Below are 19,328 nucleotides of genomic sequence, written 5' to 3' on the forward strand. Positions count from 1 at the left end.
CTGGGGAAGCTGGGATATCGTTCTTGCAGTTTGACAGATTAAGAACTGAGGCTTGGAGAGATTAAAGATTTCCAAGCCTTTATACCTGATTCTCCCTCTATCAGCCATTGTGCAGAAATAAGAAGTGCAAGGTTAATGGGACTACCTCGGGGAGGGGGGGAGAATCAGGCAGCCTATTTGAAATGCCAATGTACTCCACTTCAGCCAAAGTGGTTCAAGAAGGAGGGCAAACCTCTTCTCCCCCTCCCCAGTACTGAAAATACCAAAAAGCTGCCTTGCATTTAGAAAAAGACATGGCAGTTTTATGCCAGGCCAGTGGGTTCAGTATAAAGCAGCCCCCAGGAACTTGTTGAAAGGCCATCTCTTAGCTCAGATCCCTAGCTTTTCCTTTCCTTTCCTTTTTGCAAACTGGATAAGCTGTTGGGGGAGCCACACAGCAAGCACACACAGCAACCTGTTCCATTAGCTCAGGTATGTCCAAAGTCTGGTCTGGGGGTCACTTGCTCCCCCCCGGCTAGTTTCAAACGGCCCCCCCCCAGGCAATTTAGAAAAGGCAATCTCTTGCGGCCCCCAAGCGCCTGCCCACCAAAGCCATTTCCTTTTTGTGGGCTCATCACGAGCTCTCCCCTCTGCGCGGGGGGCGTGAGTAGCCCCCACACCATTAGGGAGTCTCTCCTTGGGTCAACCAATCTGGTTGGTCGGGGGTGTGTGGCTAAATAAAGAAGCAAATAAATACTATAGTACATGTTTGGGATGTTGATGCTGCAGCGATGGTGGCGGCAGAGGGGTGGCTGAAGCCTAGTGCCTCTAAATCCAGGAGGCCTTCCCAGCCAGCCCGCTCCCCAGTGGGCAGTCTCCCCTCTCCCAAAATTGCAAACCCAAGACTTCACGCCTTAGGGAGACCATAAGGAAAGGAGGAAAAGTTAAATGGATGGCTGTGTGTTCTATATACCCGGCACTTTCAACACATACCAAAATGTGCCTTTTAAAAGCATAAATTAATTATTTCTAACCCCAAGTGTCTTAAATCATGATTTGTTCCACAAATGATAGGCTAATTCCTAATTAAGATATGCTAATGAGACTGACCATACGCCATCCAAAACCACGGAGTCTGATAAGGAGCTTACTTGCTGCTTCCTAGTGTTTATCTTGCTCTTCCACTCTTTAAGTTTGCATTGGAATCTCCACCTCCCCCCCCCCCACTGCTGCCCCACTCAATAATGCTGCCGTGTGCTCCCTAATAATTAATTTATGCTGATGGTCTTGCATCTCTGCAGATATCAGCATTAAACACTTCATTTGAGATACCCCTTCAAAGACAAATGTTGATCTGCATTACTTAAATTACAGTTCCCTGGGGAGAGGGGAGTTTCCTCCTAGTTGGGGGGCACCTTTGTCATCTCCTTCCATTTATATGCTCAATTGTTACTTCTGCAGATCTTCCATCTCCTTTTGTTCCTCTATTTTCACTGGAAGCAAAATTTTCTGGACACTGTAGAAACTGAAGGTCAGAAAAAGAAGAATGATCATATATGTCCCCCCCCTTTTTTTGAAATTTTAAAACAAGGAAGTTCAAGCTTGACCACTTGTTAGAATTGTGGCAGACATAAGGATTTTGTTGCTGCCGCTGCCACAATGACCTGCAGTGCTCTGTCACCTGCATCAAGTTCATTTTAAACCAAAGCAAACTTTGCTGCTGAGAATCAGCAACAAGAGAGCAACTAGGAGCAACTATGCCAGTGGCTAAAGTCATCCTACCATACACACTGAGAAAGTTTGCAGAAAACATCATATTGAGAGTTCTAAAATCTAATGCTCTGATTAGCCCATTATCAAATGGGAAATGTGTCTACTCTGGTGATAATGACCCAGGCAGGACAACAACATCACTTTTAACATCAGTGTAATTTCTGCTTGCTGTGTAGCTCTTAAAAGCATAGAGCCATTTTCCTTTTAAAAAGGGGTGGGAGTGGGGAGATGGCAATCCTACAAGAAAGGAGGGGAAATATTTCATTTCTGTGAGACCTGACTCCGCAAATGCATTCCAAAGCCTGAGGACAGAAGAAAATGTTTCCTCTGGGTGGGGGCAGAACTTTTTTCTCTAAAGGCTTGCTTTGACCAACATTGCATTCATGTAATAAGAAAGTTTGGGTTGCATTTAACCAAGCACTGCTTGGAATTGACACATTAAACCAGAGTTAATCCCATCCATTAATTTCAATGGACCCACGTTGAGTAGGACAAGCATGGAATATCATCCTCTGTCTGTAATGGCTGGCCTTTGACAGCCACATAATAGTTGCCAAAATCATGACCATGTGTTAAGGTCATTTCCCTATAAGACTGGATGTTTACAGAAGGGTGACCATGTGTTCTGCTCTACAGAAGGCTGTCCTCTATGTGCAGCTTTCTAGTGTGACTCTGGTTTAAAGACAAAGAGCTATAAAAGCTGAGAGGTGCTGGAACTGAGTTACTGTGAATCCCGGCTGGAAATAACGCCCTGCCCATAAGTTTGGAGCCCCTTGCTGAGATGGTATAATGTTGGCCAGTCTTTCCAAACCTGATGCCCTCCGGCTCTTCAATAATACAACACCTGCCACCTCTGACCATTGGACATGGCGACTGGAGCTTATGAGACTTTTGGTCCACCTGCAATGCACCAGGCTGGGGAAGGCTGGCATTGGCATTTAAGGCAGTCACATTTAAACTCATAAATTGGACCCTGGGCTTTGGATGTGTCCTTTCCCACCCCAAGAATTAGTCCCAATATGACAGGTGCTCTTTAGTTAAAGGGGGAGGGAGCTAGGGAACAACAGATTAGTGTCTGGCACACAGCAACGGGGAGAATTTATTAAGTGCTTTCCTGCCTTGCAGATTTTGGGTTCCCCTTGCCCCAGTTTGAAGGCAGATTGAGGGGTGGTGGAAAGAAACTGTAAGCCAATTGGGGAGTAGTGTTGCAGCCTGCTCTGTGTTTTAAACAACAACCTTGGGCTAGCTGTAGTAGATTGAAGCAGCAACTGCAAGCACATGGGACAAGCTAGTCCCAAATTAATCTCAAAGGCTGGAAAAATGTTTATCCGCTTTCTTCTCTCTATTGTGCAAGATACTGAAGTGACAGCTTCTTCCCACCCTAATGATTCATACTTGGATGGTTGCAGGTCTCCCGGCACAGAAATAGCCCATGCCTTTTTCAAGCATTTCCGTTTTCTTGATTAAATGTCAAACTGGTTAGAAAGCAAGGATCCCCCCCACCTCCCTGCCCCCACGTCAAGGCCAATCTAGCTACAAGAGCAGCAGATTTAAGTGTTTAAAACCCAGATCTTCCCCAAGCATGCAGAAAGTAGAGAGAGGCACGGGTCTGTTTTTAGGAGTAGAATAGAGGCATATCTGAAAGGCGCCTGAAACATCTTCCTCTCCGTATGTTACCTCCCTGCAAGAAGATTCCCCCGGTCTGGTGTGACCCTGTGGACATGGGGACACCTCTCTGCATCTGAGAACATGGCATTTCAGCACATCAGGAAGGAGCTGAAGGAGGAGATACCCCATTAACATAATTTCAACCCAGGAAGATAGAACAGGGATGTATTCTCTCTTGACTCTTGGTAGGCAGACCCTCCAGCAGAATTCCAGTTCATATATGATGCCTGAGTTGCTTGGGTGCCATATAATGCAGACTTTTGGTCAGGAGTGGGGAACTGTGACCCCTCCAGTTGTTGTTGGACTTCCATCATCCCCGGCCAGCATAACAATAGTATGGGAGTTTTATTCCAGCAACAAGTTCCCCATTCCATGTTTAGGTTAGTCTTTTGTTTTTTAAGGCAGGCATCTGTCTGTGTGCCTGCTCCTCTCTTGGTATGAACTAAGGACTTTCATCTAGAGAGATTATTTTTTTGAGGAAGTTGAGCATTGCTTTGTCTTGAGCAGAAATCAGCACCGTGCCGATTATCGTTCTGCTGATCATAGCTGGAATGTTATACTGACAGTGGGTTGGATCCAGAATCCAAATGAGTCACACTTTAGTTTCATCAACATTCATAGGACTTGTGATTAGCTTCATCTGTACCCAACCCTATTGCTTTTCAGGGATGTAAAGGCTGCATGATAGAGCTCTCTTGACCACCAACTCTGTTTATTTTTCCGTTTCCGTTTCATTGTTTAAAAGGAAAGACTGCATGGTAGCTGTATGACATATGCCTCGGGAGCAGGAGGCTTCAGTTTCACGTGCAGATGCCTCAGCAGGGGTTGTTTGGTCAGGAGTTAAACTATCACTTTGATAATATATATTGATCCATGTGAGATCAGAAGGATGAGATAAGGACTTCAGTCCTTGGTGGTGTTATGACTGTGGGACCACTTCCAGTATGGAAATTTGCCAGGGTCTCTCTCATTCCATCTTTCAATGGATGGAAACCCTTTCTTAGTCTAGGTTTTCACCAGTAACCTGATGTTTTATGATGTTCTTGCTCAAGTTTCAGTACTGCTGCCTCTTGACATTTTATTAGTGATGTTTAACTACCAATGTCTCTCTATTGCTGTTCTCTTTTAAGGATGTATTGTTTTCAGGGCTGTGACAAACCTTTGAATGGTCTTCATTTCAACCATTTGAAGGAGATGAGAAGGAAAGTGATGTTCCTTCTTAAAAAGGCAAGCAGGGAGAGGGAGCTTCATTTTGATGAAAAGAGGTGGAAGGAGTCACGCAGACCATAGGGAAAGCCCCACCACACACTCACAGGTCTTTCTTGTGACCACAAAGATATGCAAGAAAGCAGAGCTTTGAGAGCATTTGAGAGAGAAAAAAGTATGTGAAAATCAGCAAGGGGTCAGAATAGCACTAATTGTTTCCTCTTATTGTAAGCCACTTTCCTTATTATTTTAATAGAAAAGCACAATATAAATAAGGAAATAAATATTGCTGTGTCAAAACCACTAATTGTTTCCTTTTATTGTTAGCCGCATTCCGTATTATTTTAATAGAAAAGTGAAATATAAATAAGGAAATAAACTGAGGGGGATCGAGGAAAACCACACAGCCCATTTCCAGAAATTCAAAATTCAAAGACGAGCATATTGAGGGAAAGAAACAGTATATGGAACAAGGAAGAAAAAAAAAATGTGTGTGGAGGATTTGTTCACTCCTAGTCTACAACATTCTAGCCTGAAAGACTATTTTTTTAAGGTCAGTTTGAAAGTTACCCTTTAGAAGGATGGTTAAGCAAGTTAAAATGAAAAGCTCTCACTTGTCTGATTCATTTTGCTGACTCTCCTGGGAACGCTGGATCCTTTGTACTTAAGCAACATTGCATTTGCTGTCTTGGAAACATAAATGATTGCTGCCTTAACTGTGATGGATTACAGAGCTTCATATCTCTGGATCAGCCTTCTCCATTTTAGAGCCCTTCAGACAATTTGGACTACAACTCCCATCAGCCCCACACCCAGGCTTGTAGTTCAAAAAGCCTGGAGGGCATCTGGGTATGGGGATCAAACATAACAATGGAAGGATTCAGAGAAACAGCTCTAGTAGTGGTAACTGAGCCTGTGAAATTGCTGCAGGTGCAGGCTTTGAGTATTTCCAGTTGTTGAGAAGATGGACAGTAGAGAGGAAAGGGAGGGCTTTTGCCTTCATGTTCTGCTTGTGATCTTCTGAGAAGGACCTGGTTGACCACTGCTGGGAGCAGGACCTTTGATCTGATCCAACAGACTTCCCTGTGTCCCTGTTCCTGAATACTGATGCATTAGCATGAACATCAGAGATGGGGGAAATTGCACATACAGGTATGATTAGGGTTCCAGAAAACCCAGATGCTTACATGAGGACCAGTTGCATAGGCTTCTACATTGCAGACATTTTACATTAAACGTGTGGACATTAGGATGAGAACATGGAAACCATGTCATGTCATGGTAGGGATTTACACTTTCCTTTTCAATGTGTAGACTTACATGCTGAAGGGAACTAATAAAAGCCCCGTTTCCCATCATTCAGATTGACGAGACAGCTGAGTTCTCTTTGAGACTCATAGCTTGAGAAATGTCACATTATTTCAATGTGTGAGCACAATTCAAATAAAACAGAACAAGCTTTTTAGTAATAAAAAACACAATGTGAGCATGCCTCTGTGTGGGTCCCCTATATGAAGTGAAGGCATGCCTCAGAGTTTTCTGCAAGCATTCAGGGGCATTAGCATACATTAACTACTGCACGGAGAGGCTCCTTGTAATGTGGCAGTATGCCCTATTCCCACTGACCCACAGTAAAAATCAGCAGCGGACCACAGATGATGGTAAGCAAGACCAGAACCAATGGAGGGTGCAGCCAAGCCAATGGTGTGCAAAGCCAGACAAAAGTAGGTGAAGTATGCAGAATTGGATAGTGTTGCGCTCTCTCTCTCTCTCTCTCTCTCTCTCTCTCTCTCTCTCTCTCTCCTCTTTCTCTCTCTCTTTCTTTCTCTGTCACACACTTCTCCCCTCCCTGCTTCTCTCTGTGCCACTTCATTTATGTGAGCAACATGGAATTAGAACAAGATCACATACGCCCCATGAAATTTGACCAAGGTCACATATAGCCCACAGGTTCTTAATCCTAATTTTAAAGGATACATACTTCCATCAGTGCAGTAGCCAGCAATTACTTACTGGACCTCTGACAGTTAGCAAGCATAACTTGGAATTCAAGATGCAGGGTAACAGGTAGCAAGAGAGAGCAAGGTCAACAGCAGCAGGACCATGGATAGCTCCAAGGTAGCCAATAAGTTGTTCCACCTTGCTCCCCAGAGAAGTTCGAACTATTAAAGGGGTAGTGCTGTGGCTTGTAGCCATAAGCAAAACTCTGCTAACGGATACTAAAATGTTGTTTATTAAGCACAAGTTACACAATGGCCAACAAATCAAATCAGATTGCCTAAAAGTTAATCCTTAACTCACATCCCCCTTCTTCTTCTTCTTCTTCTTCTTCTTCTTTTAAAAAAGAAAGCTTTATTAGCCTTCTGCATAGTAAAGTGACTTACCGACCAATATTCTTGCCTTCACTTTGGTGCCAGGAGTACCAAAGGGCTTTGTAATGACAGTAATTTGCTGCATTCTTAGAAATCATATTAGCAGACTTATATCTATTTTTTAAAAAAGAATAATCACCCCCTACCCCAAATGCAATAATTCAATTTTAGTTTTAGAAATTAAAAATTTGTTAGCATTATCCTGGGCACCTCTGGGCTACATCTGCATTGTTTGTAGTAATGCTCAAATGAAGTGTTTGCCTTAATTCACAGTTGAACCTCCAAGCATGTTAGTCATGATGTAAATCAGGTCTCCTTAACTGTGCTTTCCTTTCTACCACAAAGAACATTTATTTCAGATGCCTGAAATAAATGGGACACCCGCTAATATGGCTATTTTGTACACTGTTATTATTTCATTTAGATGGCGGTATACAAATGCCTGGCAGTTGGCATGAAATAATATAATGAGAAATTACAAGCAAAGTGGCAAATGTGAAGGACACCAAAGGCCAGCGGAAAGTAGAAAATAGAAAAAATATATAGATAAGTCTACTTAGTGATGGGAGAGATCATCTTGGACAGTCTTCCAATCTTTCCAACAACTCAACCCCCAGTGTCTCTCGTAGTTTTACCAATTTGTGCCTGGTTCTGGAATGACCCTATCATTGAAAATGAAAGCTGCACGTTTCAGGCACATATCCAGCATAATACATTTTAACCTTCCAATTGCTTACTAGCACTTATTTGATCTCATGCATAAGATTACATTCACTTACTAGCACTGGCAGGAGAATGGTAGCAATGATAACATCAAGCCACAAATAGCTCCCATCAGTGCCTTTCTAACACATAAGGATGTGTATAGATTTCAAGCAGGCCAAAAGCTTGAAACTAGCAGAACACAAGTGACATTAGAATCAGGATGGGGAAGCTGTGACCCTCCAGATGTTGTTGAGCTCCAACTCCTATCATTTCCAACCATTGGCCACACTGGCTGGGGCTGATGGGAGTTGGAGTCCACAACATCTGGAGGGCCACAGCTTCCCCAGTCCTGTTTTAGAATGTAAAACTTCCCCACATCATCCTGGAATGAGAGCATCCAGAAGGAAGATTGCTACCAAATGAAACACAAGATGTTATGCTCACTGCCAGCTGAACAGAAGAAAAAAGGGAGAGCCATATGGCCAAACTGGTACTGGCCTAGAACAGCCAAGTACACTCCTCCACAGAGACCCTGGCATTTTATGCAGTACTTTGAAATATGGCAACCATGTCTTATATCTATTAAGATGAAGAGGGGTCCTCTGGAAGTGAACACTCATGTAACTCCCAATATGCCCAGGGACTGAATTAGCAAGAAACCTGATAGTTTGTTACTACTACTACTAATTTATTATTTATACCCCACCCATCTGGCTGGGCTTCCTCAGCCACTCTGAGTGGCATCCAACAAAATATTAAAATACAGTACTGCACCAAACACTAAAAGTTTCCCTAAACAGGGCTGCCTTCAGATGTCTTCTAAAAGTCTGGTAGTTGTAGTTCTCTTTGACATCTGGTGGGAGGGCGTTCCACAGGGCGGGTGCCACTACCGAGAAGGCCCTCTGCCTGGTTCCCTGTAATTTGGCTTCTTGCAGTGAGGGAACCGCCAGAAGGCCTTCGGCGCTGGACCTCAGTGTCTGGGTAGAACAAAGGGGGTGGAGACGCTCCTTCAGATATTCTGGACCGAGGCCATTTAGGGCTTTAAAGGTCAGCACCAACACTTTGAATTGTGCTCAGAAACGTACTTAGAAAACTTCAGAATGTTCATTTCAGCAGAAAAGGTCCTATTTCCTGTTAGGGGGCATTTCTCACGCACACTCCCCCCCTTTTTTGGGTAGCAGCCACAAAATATCATTGTCACACCAAACTGCCAGCCAGTATTCCCCCACCCCACAAATTTAATCTAGATTCACCATTTTTGGATAAAATCCTACTAGAACACAAAACCCCCAACTGCTGACAACAACCATTTTGCAACAACCCAACAACCCATTTATAGCCCACCTAGAAATACAGTGGTACCTCGGGTTACAGACGCTTCAGGTTACAGATGCTTCAGGTTACAGACTCCGCTAACCCAGAAATAGTACCTCAGGTTAAGAACTTCGCTTCAGGATGAGAACAGAAATTGCACCGCCACCGCCGCAGTGTGGCAGCAGCAGGAGGCCCCATTAGCTAAAGTGGTACCCCAAGTTAAGAACAGTTTCGGGTTAAGGACGGACCTCCAGAATGAATTAAGTTCTTAACCTGAGATACCACTGTGCCTTTTAAAAAGTAGCAGGGTGGTTCCATCTTCCACCAGTTCCATCTTCTGTGCATATAGAGTTATGCAGAGAACAGGGGAAGGCGTAAATCATACGTCAAGCATCTGATTCCCCTCCCCCTCCCTTGGGTCCATCCTGCCATGGAAAATGAAAGCAAAACAGAAACAATGAACAAAGAAAGGAGAGGAGAAAACTGTTTTGAAATTGGTTCCAAAAAGAGTGTGCCATGCTTGCCTTTAAAAATAAATAAAATCAAGGGAATGTTACTTTCAGGAAGTAAATTTGGAAATCAGCTTTTGCAAGAAGCCAAGTGATACCAAGCTTGGATGTGGATAAGAATACCCAGTCACAAAAACCCAAAGAAAACAAGAAAAAGAAGTTTTCACCTAGCCCAGGTGAAATTCTTGAATTATTACCTTTCAAATTAAAAGATAAGCAGAAGCAAATACAAGCATACCTGAAACCAACATCTTGACTATGTCCTTTCCCTGTGTGTGCTATGAAAACCCCACAAAAAAAGAAAGCAGAATTTCAACATTGTTCTCTTTGGTTAAATTATGTCTCAGTTACACCTATTCCCATCAAAGAAAAGAGTGAATTCCTCCAGGGAAAGAAGATTCCAGCTTAGAAGGCTGATGAGTCTCACCTCTGCAAGCGACAGAAAATCACACAGTAGTGTCTTATAAAAGACAGGGGGATTACACTTCACTAAACAAATTTAACAAACAATAGAAAAGCCAGGTGACTGCCACCGAGAAGGTGAAGGCACACAAACAATAGCCTGTGGACTCAGCTGCACAAATATGAGCTGCCTTATAGTCAATTATGCAGCGTGTAAATCTTGACATGACACAAAAATGAGCATCTTGCCTATGAACCCAACCATGCAGGTCACAAAGGAAGACAGGAGAAATTACATCTTAAATTCCCCAGAATTAATTAGAAGCAAATTCCCCAAACACAACAGCCCTGGGATTTGAGCATCAGCATCTAGCTGCTACTGGAATGCATGGGGGGGGGGGTCAGATGCATCAGGGCAATGTAGATGTCAGAGGCTCCAGCCTTAACCATCATTTTGAAGTGGATGGGAAATATGTCACTCTCCATAGATGTTGCTGGGATACAATTCCCTTCCAATACCGGACCATTTCCCATGCCAACCACCTTCCCTCCTCTGGCTGCGACAAAGTAGGGCAATAACAGGAGAAGATGGGGGAGAGAAAAGGGCTGTTGTTCAAGCCATCCCATGTCTGCATCCCATAAGAAGATGGAGAACAGGAGGAGGTAGCAGGCATTCAAATGGAGCCCTTTCTTCGGAACTTGAAAGCTTGCACACTAGTTTGGGAGATTTGGGTGGTCTAATAAAGGTAGCATTCAAATGAGTATTTTGGAAGTTCTCAAGTTGCCCTGATCCTAAGTCAGTACAGTCTATATGACAAGCATTGGCTCTCTGAGGTCTTAGGCAGGAATCCTTCCCATGATCCTTTTAACTAGGTTTGAACCGACTTGAACCTGAACATACTTCAGGAGACCCCATGTGCCAAGTATGCAGAAGGACCACTAGCTATGGGGCCCGTTAGATGACAGGATACTACGCACTATGCTTTTACAAAACGTTGGGGGTGTTACTGATAACAAGGATTGTCCACTTTTATTAAGCTAACATTATTTACGCTATCTATTTCATATTCTAGTTTCCTTTTATATTAGAATATTATTTGCTTATTCTAATCCCCCTTCAACACACTTTCTCTCTTCTGTGTCATTAATGCTTAGATAACAGTTTCTTAGGTACATGATGCCTGTCATTTGTTTCTGTTGACCCACATTGCAATTTTGCCACAAGGAGCAGTACAAACTGCTCTGCAACTATGCTCACTAAAGTAGAACTCACACTTCCCCAGAAGAGGAAATCTACAATGGAAAGGAATCTAGACATGTACATAACTGATGCTCTCTGCAACGCTGAGAGATGGGAGTTTCTTCTTAGAGGACTCAAGACCAATCTCTAGAGAACAACTTCAAATAGAATAGAATGGATTCTTTCAATGTGGTGTGTTTTCCAAATGTTTCTCCTTCCAGCTTTCTTGTGCTAATTATTAGTTTGATTTGAAACACATGTGTTTTCTAATATCCACTCAGGCAAGATCTGAATGGTACTGAGGTTACAGAAATACTACATAACCTCATTTTAGAAAGTATTTTCTTTCAGCTGTGAGCATTTGTAAAACTTGATTCTTTTATGCAAGGACAAACTATTTGTGGTCCAATTAACATAAACTGGTATCACAAATGGACTTTGAATTGGTTTGGTTTGGTTTGCATTTTCTGCACCTACAATATCAAAAGTTGGAAAAGAACACAAACATGTTGGATAAAAAGTACATATTATTATTATTATTATTATTATTATTATTATTATTATTATTATTATTATTAAAAATGCTTTTTTTATTAAAAAAATGTGATTTCTACTTCTTATTCTTCATAGGTGAAATATTCCAGTCTATAAAGCATTCATGGAGCCAGCTCAAAAGTTACAGAGAAGAGGAAATGATTTAATATTTCCTTTTTTAAAAAGGAAATATTAGCATCTATGAGAACTAATGAATGAATTTTCCTGCAGCCTTTGGCTCAGAACAAAACCCTGCCTGAGAAAAGACTGCATGGTATAGTGATTCCTGGAATGTGCTGGCTTAACCCTGCATATGAAATTCTCCCATATTAAAAATTTCCTGCATGACTGGGAAAAGAATATCAGCTTAGCCTTCTCCCTAGCATGCTTTTCTCAAAATAAGTAGCCATGGAGGAGGAGAATTAGGGAAGCAGAGGATGGCTGAGATTTTCCAAGGTGAGTGTATGCATGTGACAGCGAAGTGGGAAACCGCTTCTGTAAAATATTATATTTGAAGTCTCCGGAGGGACTTGCCTAGATATATGGGTAATAAATCTTGCACATAAAGAAGCAGACACTGAATCATGAGCAAGTTTGTTCTGATCAGCAAAGGGGCAGACTATTAACATCACTATATAAAATCCAAGCAAACCTCAAACTGTCAGGCTGTCTTCACACATGGCTGTCCTGAATGCTTGTATGTAAGCTCCAGCTTTGTGAAGAGGTTTTAATGTGATGGAGTTTGCATTCTTTGATTAGTTTGGTATTAATGAAGGGCAAACAAACAAAATTTAAAATGTCAAATGCACAATGCAAAAAAAATAAGCCCATCTAATTCTCTCTTATATTTCTCATGCAAAACTAGCATGCATTTCCAAAGTATGATTTCCCCCCACGAAGCTAGCATATCCCTGTTAATGTTAATTTTTTTCATAATGCGAGGTGCTCTGCATTTACAATGTTTCCTATTTAGTTCAAGTTACCAGCTTGCACATCTCTCTGTTAAGCTGTAAGTGAACCAGTAGATGGAGCTGAAGAACATGGAGAATAACTTCTGCATTTAGAAGAATGACTGATCAAACCTGTTGGACTCTGGCAATGCTAATGTGTTTTGTTTTGTTTTTTGTAAATTGCTACCAGCTGTGATTGCTGTCATAGAATCATAGATTGGAGAGCTGGAAAGGATCATGAGGGTCATCTAGACCAACCCCATACAAGGCAGGAACCTTTTGCCCAACGAGGGGCTTGAGACCATGACCTTGAGATTAGAATCTCATGTTCTACTGAGTGAGCTCTCCTAAACTTCAACAGTGTACCAATGTAAGGTCATCTGGCACCACACACACACACACACACACACACACACACAAGCTTGACTCTTAGTCTTTGAATTATTTCCATACAGACCCACATCCCATCATGGATTCCTCTTCATGCCAGGTTTTACATTAAAGCCCTGTTCCCAAAGACTATTTGTTATATAATAGCCTCTGGCAAGATGCCGTTCAGAAAAGCTTAAATCAGCTGAAGGATAAATAGCAGAGCCCAGTGAGAAAAATGCGTTGAGAACTTCAGGAGGATGCTAGATATGGAAGATTTTCTTTCCTAGGCACCTGCCCCATCTCATATTAAAATAAAATTCCCACCCTGAATCTACTCATTCTTCATTCATTTCATTCTTCTTTTCTGTGTGGCAAAGGGAAATTCTATAATGGAAGAAACAGAGTTACCTGCAGAACCATGGCCCAATAAACCAAAAAAACAACCAAACCCAGCTGTATTCCATTGGAATTTCCCCCCTGTTTGCTGATCACAACACTGCATTCATCCTGGTAATCTCTTTTGGCTGATATGCAGGCAGTCATTAAGAGCACTGTATCTTCCCTCCAGTCCCCTGAAAAGAGACCTGGAACATCCTAGGGGAAGCCCCATCTGCTCCCAGTTCTGCACCATGTCATGTCATAATCATTCCTGAGCATGCCTCATTTACTTTGATATGTACCAGATTGAGAAAGATCCCTTGGTGATAGCAAACATCTTGGATTGCTGGAACATCCAGGCAAGATGAGCAGAAGTGTGAAGTGGACGTTAATAGGGACAGCATACTGTGCTGCCAGACAGGTGTGCTCTGGGATCAGCAGAAGTAGGAGGAAGCAGACCAAAAAGATGGTCTGACCGATACAGGGAATACAGTGTTAATTTGGTCATTTGGCCCAGATGCTTGACAGGTCTGTGAAGAAACTCAAACTCCATTCGGGTGCCAGAAAGCTGCATGCTCATTCAGCAATGCTCGAGAGGTCTGCAGCATCAGAAGCAAGATTGCAAAGTAGCCAATGCAACTACTGTGGCTTCCATGATAAATGCTGACACAGTTATTCACAGCAGCAGCTTTCTCTCTCTTGCTAAGCAGGCACCATGCAAACCCAAAGCAAGTTCAGCTCCCGACAGGACCTGACAACCAACACTGTTCAAGAATTGGGTGTAGGAATAAAAGCAGGCAGAATCAGGGATATGATGCAGAGACAGAAGGCTAAGTGAGAGGAGCATTATAAGAAAAGAGCTGAAGGAAAAAATAGATGCTGTCGCTTCGTGTCTCAGAAAGGTGACTGTGTTTTTGTAAGCAATCCGGGGGTGGGGGGAGCAGGAGAATGTACACAATGGGAAAGAATGTTTGAGCCCGTGTATTGGGTGGAGAGTGGAGATTTCAGGGAGGCTCAGAGTCTGAGATGGGAACACTAGAAGAAGAAGAACAAGGAGTCCACATCTGATGTAGGAAGAATGACAAGGAAGGAATATAAAAAGGAGGTAATGAATCTAGAATATGGGGACAATTCTCTTGGCTGCAATACTTGGATTTTAAATGCTTTGAAGCCCCAGGAAGGACAGAGAGGAGAAAGGTATCATAGTAAAAGGCTAACAGAGGACATGTAGGATATCCAGCTTCATATTACCAACATGCTTAAGATGTAACTAATGCATGAAAGGGTTAAGACCATAGAGTAAGCTGTCCTGCCAGGCTTAGCTAGGGTACTCCCCCTCACCTTGGGAGGACGGATTATCAAGCTCTTTGTTCTCCCATTCCATCACGTGAACCCTACCAGTAAGGAGGTCGGAGCTAGTTTCTCAGACTGCATGGCTTTTGCAAGCCATCTTTGTGTTTCTATATACTACCGTACTTTGGAACCTATGTTTTGCTGCCTATGTTTTCTGACTGCTGTATAGAAAAGCACATGGATCTGACCTTTGAAGAGTCTGTAAGTAAACCATTTCAAACTTATCATGCATGTGGTCACTTTGTATGCCAAAGGAAGAGGGGAACTTTGCAACCAACTTAGAAGGGGATCTTTTAATGTTTAACCACCTAAATTCCCATGCTTTGCTGCATATTTTGTGATTTTAAATCTTGGCTGGGGTTCTCTCACCAAAGAGTACTCACCCCAAACCTGGATCTTAGGCATGCAGGGAATTTACCTAATAATTTCTTTCCCAACCAACGGGGGTTATGGGCCCAGAATGCTTAAGAGAAGATTGGAAATAATTTGGAGAATGTGAGGGGTGGAAGGAAGTAAAGTCTATTGTTTCCCTCGGTCTACCATGGGAACGCCGGAATGCAAAGACGTGAGCTAGTTGCTGCAAACTCAGACTGCATGGCATTCTACAAATCCATTCTTACAGACAAGGGCCTAAACTAGGGATGTAAGTGGCCACAAGACCACGGACTCAGCATTCTACCCCAGTCTCCAGCAACAGGGACAAATGAAATAGTGTTGTTGGTATCAGGACAACAGGGCCATTTGCCTTTATTCATCACTGCAGCTATGTCATTTTTGGGTGTTAGCATGTACCAATTCAGAAACTGTGACACTGTTTCTGTGTGTTGCCCAGTGAACTGTCAGCATAAGCTTCAGCAGAGAGCGAAGGAGCCACTCCTATGTGGCTACGATCAGGCAGGTGAGGACAATGCCCAGTCACTCAGATGGACTTGTATATACCTCTACCTGGAATATCATTTATTTCTGAGCACCAGTGGCAAAAGTGATTGCCACGGATGCTCCGGCTCCTCAAAGTTGTGTGGGGAAGAGCTTGAAAATGGAGGTAGGAGGCAGGAGTCTCAGGTAGCAGAAGGGCCACAGCAGTGTGCTTTGCTAGCAAGACCCTGCTAGGCATCTGCTTCCCCCTTACTGCTGCAAAGCACCAGCACATCTCAGGCCGAGGCAGAATATCCAAGGTGTGTGATGTCTGTCATGAAGGTCATTATTCTAGGGTTGTCAGTATTTGGGGGGGGGGGGAGGAAGGGGCAGTGGGGATGGGGAAGAATACATGGCCCAGGCAGCTGCTACCACCAAGCACAGTGTCCTGCTATTTGAGGCACAAGCAAGGGCTGGGGGAATCGGCCTGGTGGGGGTGTGAGCTCTGGAGCGCTGCATTTTCTCCCCCTCAGGCTCCATGCAGCTGGCCCGGCCGTTTCCAGCTCAGCTCACTCTCTGGCATCACTTACTAATCTGTGACAAGTTCAGTATGTGCCCAGTGCTATGGAGTGAAGGAACTGACATTGACTCACCCAGGGCAGCGCGTTCACCTTAATGACTGTTCTACTTGCCAACAGTAGATGGCTCTCCAGACAACTTGATGAAAACAGGCTCGGCACATTTACATTATCTTTAACTGCAACCTCCCCGATGTTGCACTTTCCTTCCCCTGCACACCAACACACACACACACAGTCCCTCCCACTTGGATCTGTAATCCACCCCCACTCTGTTTCCCATTCCCGCCTCCCCCCTTTTCATTGTCATTTAACCTCTTTTCCCCTCTGTCCCTGACGCCTCTTTTACTACTTACCATTTTCCCCTGGATTATTTCTCCCATCTCATCGCTCGCGCATTTCCATCCCATATTCTTCCATCTTCGTGCTCTCTCTTGTACTCTGGACGTGCATTTGAAGATAGTCTTCCGGTGAGATATGACAAGGAAGCATTCTTAGTTGGCAGAATCAGCCTGTTCACATCCCTGAAAGTAAGAAAATCCTCAAATCTCCCTGCCTTTCCCTTCCATTCCTTTTACTCACATTCTTCCCCTCCTCTAATGCTCCCTGATGCATCTATGCCTTGATCATCTTTAAATTATATTCCAGTCCCTTCTGCCTCCTCCTGAAAGTCTTTCAGCGACCACCATATCCAATTCTCTCCCTCTCTCTCTTACACCCACCCACCCTGTGAAACTGCATTTCTCTTTGCAAAGCAATTACATTTTCAGCTCACTGAGGCAGAGGTTTATGGGGAGGGGGGAGTCCTGGGTCCACAGAACCATCTAAGGTATGTTTAGCAGAACCAAGCAAGATGTCAGAAAATCGTGGCAAGCTTTTGAATCCTCCCAAATTCTTTATCAGGCATTATGTGACACAAAGTGGGGGCATCTGTTTTTCCATGGTTTGCTGACTGGGAAGCATAGGTGTGTTTAGTGGCCCAAATATTAACTGAGAGTCTCTGTAGTTTCATTATTTTTGAAGAGAATGCAGAATCCAGACTGATTTCTGGCTTTACCTCAAGCTTTCCATTTCTTTGAAGTGCAGCAAAGTTATTAGCAGGTACAGGAGTACTCCTGTGCAAATTCTACACAGTTTTTGAGGAAAAAAATTATATAGAAATGAGGCCATAACAATTCTAACAATGTACTGGGCAAATATTAATACTAAGCAATGAAATTACCATAGCTCACAGGTAGGTCTGAGGTTCAGTCCCTCACAGTTAAAGGAATTCAGGAAGTAGCAGAAGGTGGAAAATACCCTCTACCTGAGATCTTGGAGAGCTGCTGGCAGTCAGATTACTGGGCTAAATGGATGAATAGTCTAGCCTAGAATGATATATAATCCTGTGTAAATGCTACAATTAATTCTAAAACAGGCAAACCTCAAAGAGGAACTGCTGAAGTGAAATGACTGACTGAACCTAAACCCAGTTCACAAAATGGCAGGGCACATTTGTATACTGCTTGTCATCAATGAGGCTACTAGAGCACAAAATGCACAACCACATTCCTGTGCTTTTCCATAGACAGAATATTCTGGCTTGGAAAACAATATTTAAGTCAGTGTCAAGCCTTTCTGTCAGGTTAACAAGTGCTTTATCAGACTTCTCCACTCCTTTCTTAAAGCCAGCTACCACAAACAGTGTCCTGCAAACTTCGGTCTGTGCTCCATTTTTACCTTCAATAAAATCTGTGGTTAGAAGAACTTAATGCCACATGGGATAAAGGTCTTGTCGCAATAGCAAAAGAGGTTAAGATTTGGGGTTTGTAGAGAACTGTGAGTGTGACAGCATCAGTTTTTGACCCCAAGCCCTGCTTGTGACCTTCTCATAAGCATCTGGCTCGTCTTATGTTCCTATGACCTAAAGGCAACACTAGATAAACGGGACTAGTGTGATTTAATTCACATCCTTTGGAAAGTGAATTCCTCACCAAAGCAGCAACATTCTTAGAAACCATAGGTACTAAGGAAAGAAACCAAAGTTCATTTCATGCATTATATGTGTGAAAGGGAAAGATGACTGCCCCACTGTCTATGCTCCCAAAGTTTATCATCTTCCTTGCCTCACCCCTCAGGGTCCATGGATTGTGTGTTGATGTATGCTGGGGGAAGACTCTAGGTCTAGGATGTAGATGTAAGAGGGCAGGCCCAATGATGCAGCCCTACTCTCCAGTAATTGTATGAAGTGGTCTGAAGTTGACCATGGATAGAACTAAAGAAAGCAGATTTATCCTGGATTCAGCTTATCTTTATGAAGCTCTAGATGAAAGTACACTGAGATGTTGAGATGATCTAAAATATTTGTGCAGTTTCCACTGCTTGCAGTACGTCAATGCAGTACAGTATTAGCATCATTATTCCCATTTTACAGATAAATGAGATACAGCAATAAAATGGCTTAGCCAAGGTCACACGGGAAAATTGTGGCACAATAATTGTTTTTCATAAGTAACATGAAAGCACCCTAACTCAAAATGTTGAAGGGGCCATATCTGCTCAAAGCCAGACCTTTTCTGCTTCCTCCCATTTCCTCTTTCTTCCCAAACAGCTTGAAATAAACTGCACAGGTATGCAAATTACATGGTCACCTTGCTCACACCCCAAGGGACTATGCTGCTTAAGCATGAAATCCCTTATCTAAAAGAGGCTTATCACAGCACTACCTTCTACTTGGCTGAATAATGAATGCCAAAGTTGTGAAAGAAAGAAAGAAAGGAAGGAAGGAAGGAAGGAAGGAAGGAAGGAAGGAAGGAAGGAAGGAAGGAAGGAAGGAAAAGGGCACTCACACTATGAGGAGAGCTCCCCCTTCCATCCTACTTGTGATGTCAAAAAGATGCTCAAGCACAACTGTCCCCAACCTGGTGCACTCCAAATGTTTTGGACTACACAACTGCCATAATTCCCAGTCAGCCTTCACAATAGGACTCAAGAAAACTGCAGTAGCATAGCCACCCACCCCAGCCTAAGAAGCCTTGTCTGGGAGAAAGATGTATAATCAAACTAGGACCCTGGTGACATGGTTATACAAAGACACAGCATAACACGAAGTTGCTGCAACAGTGTTGTGAGTATGGAGTGCTTGGCTTCATACAGTTTCA

The 19,328-nt window shown here is 43.1% G+C and overlaps 1 protein-coding gene across 3 annotated transcripts in view; it reads right to left on the bottom strand.

Annotated features, from left to right (window-relative positions):
* Nucleotides 1–16,929, bottom strand: part of GSG1 (germ cell associated 1) — a 108,056-nt gene extending 91,127 nt beyond the window's left edge. For all 3 annotated transcript variants that reach the window (XM_081928602.1, XM_081928598.1, XM_081928597.1), the window contains exon 1: nucleotides 16,545–16,929. The gene's annotated coding sequence lies outside the window, so the exon portion shown is untranslated. The remainder of the gene's footprint in view (nucleotides 1–16,544) is intronic.
* Nucleotides 16,930–19,328: the final 2,399 nt, after the last annotated feature.

The sequence above is a fragment of the Podarcis melisellensis genome, assembly GCF_964234715.1.
Source record: "Podarcis melisellensis genome assembly, chromosome: 10".
In the NCBI taxonomy this organism is placed as follows: Eukaryota; Metazoa; Chordata; class Lepidosauria; order Squamata; family Lacertidae; genus Podarcis; species Podarcis melisellensis.